The following is a 6,445-nucleotide window of genomic DNA, read 5'->3' as shown; positions in this document are numbered from 1 at the left end:
CAGTTTGTTTCCCAGGGATGGGTTGCGGCTGGAAGGGCATCCGCTGCGTAAAACATGTGCTGGATAAGTTGGCGGTTCATTCCGCTGTGGTGACCCCAGATTAATAAAGGGACTAAACCGACAAGAAAATGAATGAATGATGCAGTTTGAAACATTCATTAATTTTCCTTCAGCTTAGTCCCTTATTTATCAGGGCGGAATGAACCGCCAACTATTCTGGCATCTGTTTTACGCAGCCGATGCCCTTCCACCTGCAACCCAATACAGGGAAACACCCATACACTCTCACATTCGCACACACACTCCAATTTTGTTTACACAATTCCCTTATAGCGGATGTGTTTGGACTGTGGAGGAAACCCACACCAACACGGGGAGAACATGCAAACTCCACACTGAAATGCCAACTGGACCAGCCGGGACTCGAACCAGCGGCCTTCTTGCTGTGAGGTGACAGTGCTAACCACTGACCCAGTTTGAAACAAATTCCTATTTTTTTTCTCATATCAAGACATAAAAAAATGTACAGATTTTTGGCAGGTCTTAAAGTTTGTGAAATTAAACCTCAGATTTACAATAAAAATAAGTCAGGCGATGCTAATCAAATGCCTGAAATGATGATTAGCAGTGTTTATCAGTGCGATGTTCAGAGCTTCAGGTGTGTGTGAACACTATGCCCTTTTTTTGATCAAATTTTCTGACCAATCAAATGCTCTCTAGTGTCTGACATGTCCCACATTCAAGACGCTATCAAATTGACCCCTGTGCTATATGCACTTCAGCTCAACCTCTCTCACTCGTAGTGCTGTGGTAAACATAAAACTCTATTGGTTGATTTTTAGGCGACGCAGAGGCGCAGTAGGTTGTGCAAGAAGGTCGCTGGTTCGAGCCTAGGCTGGGTAAGTTGGCGTTTCTGTGTGGAGTTTGCATGTTCTCCCTGCATTCGCGTGGGTTTCCTCCGGGTGCTCTGGTTTCCCCCACAGTCCAAAGACATTGTGGTACAGGTGAATTGGGTTGGGTAAATTGTCCGTTGTGTGTGTGTGTGTGAATGAGTGTGTATGGATGATTCCCAGAGATGGGTTGCAGCGGGAAGGGCATCTGCTGCGTAAAACATGTGCTGGATAAGTTGGCGGTTCATTCCACTGTGGCGACCCCGGATTAATAAAGGGACTAAGCCGAAAAAGGAAATTAATGGTTGATTTTTGTAAAGGGGAGGGGCTACTCCATGTCCCGCCCTGTCTTGATGTTTTAGTTCAAATTGTCACACAAACAAAAATGCACAGAAATGTGTCAAAAGCATGTCAAAATAGATTACAGGACTGTCCTGTAATTGCTCATTCTGAATATGTACCCCATATACATCTAGAGAGCGCCAAATACACGTCCGAGGAGCTACGTTTTTTTGCGATTTTAGTTTTCACGAATCCACCAGAGGCCGCTGTGTAGGCTTTTTCAGATCTCAAATTTCTCTTGCGAGTGCCAGTTGTGCCTGCTGTTCTCACGTAAGTCCACCAGAGGCCGCTGTCCACTGACTGACTGACCAACTGACTGATCCCCCCCACCCCCCTTCTCTAAACCCAACCAATAGTATTTTAAAAAGTACCGATTGACCCGCCTACCCCTTCCCTAAACCCAACCGACAGTGATTTAAAAAGCAATCGAGAAAAAGAAAAGCCCCCTGGTTTTCACCACATTTTCAGATTTTACCACATTCTCACCCTGTTTATTTATTTATTTATTTTTTGTCTTCTGTTTTTGTCTTACCCGCTTTCTGGAACCGTTCTTTACCGTACTCGAACCCCCATCGTCATGGTCAACTTGCATCTCAAGTTCACCAATGTACGTGTTGAGCTACCGGACAAACTGGTAACAGTGGAAAAGCCGTCCACATGTTTGTAAGCATGAAAAGGAACCGCGTCATACCGCCCCAAGTCATTCGTTTTAAAGACGAAATGCAGCCATACATACTTTTGGCTACATAATTTGCGATCTCCAGAAACGTATATAGGGCTACGTTTGCGAAATGAGCCAAGGTTGGATTTTTGACGTCAATGTTGGATGTCAATTTGATGTCGTTTTGACATCAAGGTAGTTTACATAGTAGTTTGCATAGTAAAGATACAAAATTTTAACATATTTCTTATATTATGATACTTTTTGGGGCGACACGTGGTTAGCATTGTTGTCTCACAGCAAGAAAGTCGCTGGTTCGAGTCCCAGCTGGGCCAGTTGGTATTTCTGTGTGGAGTTTGCATGTTCTCCCTGTGTTGGCGTGGGTTTCCTCCGGGTGCTCCGGTTTCCCCCACAGTCCAAGCACATGCACTATTGGGGAGTTGAATAAACTTGCTGTAGTGTGTTTGAATGAGTGTGTATGGGTGTTTCCCAGTATACTGGGTTGCAGCTGGAAGGGCTTCCGCTGCGTAAAACATATGCTGGATAAGACGGCGGTTCATTCCACTGTGGCGACTCCTGATGAATTAATGGAATAAGCCGAGGGAAAATAAATGAATGAATAATACTTTTTGTGACTCTATTTTGGGGCATCAATGTTTGGATGTCAAATGGATGTCAAGGTTTTGACATCAATTTGATTGGCATTTCTGGCGTGACGTCATTTTGAAATCACGGTGCCCGCTGGGAACTTTTTCACATGACTGTAGGCCTACATGTATACTTTACATGACATCCTGTGTTGAATACTAGGCCTCAATGATCAAATGAACCTCCAATGTGGGTGTTTTCTCCGCTGTGCAAACAGGTCATAACGCCGCCTGTGATCGCTTGACACAAATCAAACTCGCTCCACTGCTGCTCATCTGTGTGTCTATGGGTCTCCAGCCCAGAGTATTTACACTTACCCTCTGTGTGCAATGGGCAGGGATTGCTCGGTAAACCACCGGGCACCTCTAAATCACCGGAGCAGGGAGAAGCAGAAACCAGGACCTTCGTCAGCAATCAGCTATGTTTATTGTTCGAGGAGTGAGCGAATGGTCTGCGGGATCATGGAGCAAACAAATACACCGCAGGGCATAAACACTGGCAGGAAGCAGGAGGACAGCTGAAAACACACATGCCACGCAACGTCAACACACATACAGACGTGTGTCAAATTCAGGATATCCGAAGTGGTGCACTTCATTTCCTCCACTCGCCAGACAGATTTCTGACGGTCCTCCAAGAACTGACGGATGACTTCAGATGGTTTCCTCAAACCCAATTCCAAAAAAGTTAGGAAGTTTATATGTACACTAATAAAATCAGCCATATGTGATTCGATAATTCTCTGTAACTTTTATTTATTTGGCAAAAAGTACAATGGAAAAATTCTGGTGTTACAGAATACAATTTATTTGGACAGTGGAAATATTTTCATTTGTATTTTTGTCAATGAAATAAAAGTTCAAAAAAGTGTCAGATGTCTGAAATACTTATAATAAAATAAAATTGATTGGAAATAATTTTGATTGGATGACATTCCAAGGTACGCAATACGTTAAGTTAGGGATAAAATAGATCTAGAAGGTTGTTATCAGGTTTATCGGCAGCCTGATACAAAGCAAAGCACTGTTTTATAAGGCTGAAGGGGTTAATTCTGCGAAAACAACCATGCTGGATGTACTTTATCTCGCTTAGAACAATGCATTGTGTCTAATTTTTATGTTTTGTAATGAGTCGTAATAGTTAATTAATACTTTAATTAAACGCAAAGCTGACAGAAGAAAACAGCTGATTATATAGTATACATATGATAATTTACACTAACCTGTGAGTTATTTAGACACAAGATGGTGCTAAACTGTCAAAAAACACAAAGCTGACAAAAACGAAAACAGCTGATGGAGTATACAGTAACCTGCGCATTATTCAGACACAAGATGGCGCCAAACAGTCAAAAACACAAAGCTGACACAAACGAAAACAGCTGATGGAGTGAACAGTAACCTGCACATTATTCAGACACAAGGTGGCGCCAAACTGTCGAAAACACAAAGCTGACAGAAACTAAAACAGCTGATGGAGTAAACAGTAACCTGCACATTATTCAGACATAAGATGGAGACAAACAGTCAAAAACACAAAGCTGACAGACACTAAAACAGCTGATGGAGTATACAGTAACCTGCACATTATTCAGACACAAGGTGGCGCCAAACTGTCGAAAACACAAAGCTGACAGACACTAAAACAGCAGATGGAGTATACACTAACCTGCGCATCATTCAGACACAAGATGGCGCCAAACAGTCAAAAACACAAAGCTGACAGAAACTAAAACAGCTGATGGAGTATACACTAACCTGCGCATCATTCAGACACAAGATGGAGACAAACAGTCAAAAACCACAGAGTGACACACAAGCAGATACATATGAATGCAGATGTAAGTATATAGATGTGAACGTATTCCACCGAGTCGCCACTATCCCTTTAACAAAACTTTAATTAAAATGAGGGAGAAAATCAGATATTAAAAACGTACTCTGCTATATTAAAAGAGGTCTGATGCGTGAGTCTGATGTGTTTTCCTGTAAAAGTCTGGCATTGATTTCTGGCTTCTGCATTAAAGGAATTGCATGCTAAAATCCGAGCTTTGTCTAAAATTATTAAAGCTGATTTATGGTGTTTCGTTAATAAAGGCATGTTTCTGCCCTCTCATCTCCTCTCCGAGGCCCAATGTGGCGCCGCTGCCACACAATCCAGATGTGTTTCTTTCTTTTCTCCACCAACACACACATCTGGATGAGCTCCAGCAGCCGACGACACACGTGTGTGGTTTACTGATCAGAGTCACTCATAAAACTGAACACACACACTTATACTATGGAGTCAGATCAGTCTCAAAAATAATACATTTATAAAATGAAGGTCATGCAGGCACTGCACAATTCACATTCACAATGTCATTCATTCAGTCATTCATTTTCTTTTCAGCTTAGTTAACCAGGGGTCGCCACAGCGGAATGAACTGCCAACTTATCCAGCAAATGTTTTTACGCAGAGGATGCCCTTTCAGCTGCAACCCAGCACTGGGAAACACCCATACACACTCATTCACACACAAACTCATACACTACGGCCAATTTAGCATATTCAATTCACCTTTAGCGCATGGGGGGAGCACCCGGAGGAAACCCACACCAACAAGGGGAGAACAACCAAACTCCACACAGAAATGCCAACTGAACCAGCCAGGGCTCGAACCAGCAACTATCTTGCTGTGAACCCACAGTGCTAACCATTGAGCCACCGTGCCATTTACAAAATCTAATTCTTAAATTCAAAACACAATTCAGATAGACAAACAAGACAATGACCCTAAGCACACAGCTAAAATAACGAAGGAATAGCTTCACAACAACTATAACTGTTCTTGAATGGCCCAGCCAGAGTCCTGACTTAAACCCAATTGAGCACCCTAAAAATGGCTGTCCACCAACTTGATGTGTATTGCATTTCTTTAATTATATTTGTGTTTAGTAGCTGTGCGCATCACACCTTCTACATAATATCATAGACTGTAAAAAATATGGACGTAGTATCCGTGACGTCACCCACAGGTTTCTGAAGAGCGCAAATTAAGCTACAAGTGGGCGTGGCCAACCATCGCCTTATTGTTCACGCGTCATCGCACCAACCGGGGGTAACCATAAAAGGGCAAAGAGGCGGAGCGTGAGCCAAGCTACAGATACCTTCTAGCCTTTTGCTTAGACAGGCTTTCCTATGGAAGAAACGCTTAATACTTTATTACCTGCGACTCGTTTGTGTTCTGACCACATGTGCTTGGTTGTTTACTATATCAATAAAGTGTTTAGACATTTAAAAACACTGTAGTAATACACTGAGCCACTAAACATTGTTCTTATGATGTTTTTCAACAGGAGGAAAGCTCAAATTACTTCCAAACACTTCAGATATAGTCTGTGTTAGTAAATGGAAGACTATTGATGAACTTCAGCATAACACTGTATGATAACGCTTCAGATGACTGTTCTAGAGTTCCACATTCCACCAACCACAGCTGCCATTTTTTACCGTAACCTTTACGGATAATTTTTTACAGTGTGTACAATCTGTATATTCTTTTACCCTGCCTCTAAACTCAACCCTCACAGAAAACCATCTGCTTATTTACATTTTCAAAATACTTCATTCGATCTTATTTATGAGCCATTTTAATCACGGAGAACAAAAATGACTGATATAGCTATCCTTTTGGACATTTGGTCCCCATATTGTAATAAATACAAGGTCCACACACACAATTGCAGCTCAGAAAGAACAGTATTTGTAGTTGCCAATGCGCCAATAGCCTAGTGGTTAAGTGCGCACGCAGACATGGTGCTCATGGCGACCCGAGTTCGATTGCTGGCTCGAGGTCCTTTGCCGACCTTGCCCCTTTCTCTGCTCGCAATACCTCCTGTCTGTATCATCCACGGTCCTATCC

The sequence above is a fragment of the Danio aesculapii genome, chromosome 10, assembly GCF_903798145.1.
Source record: "Danio aesculapii chromosome 10, fDanAes4.1, whole genome shotgun sequence".
In the NCBI taxonomy this organism is placed as follows: domain Eukaryota; kingdom Metazoa; phylum Chordata; class Actinopteri; order Cypriniformes; family Danionidae; genus Danio; species Danio aesculapii.
This window is presented reverse-complemented; position numbering follows the sequence as displayed.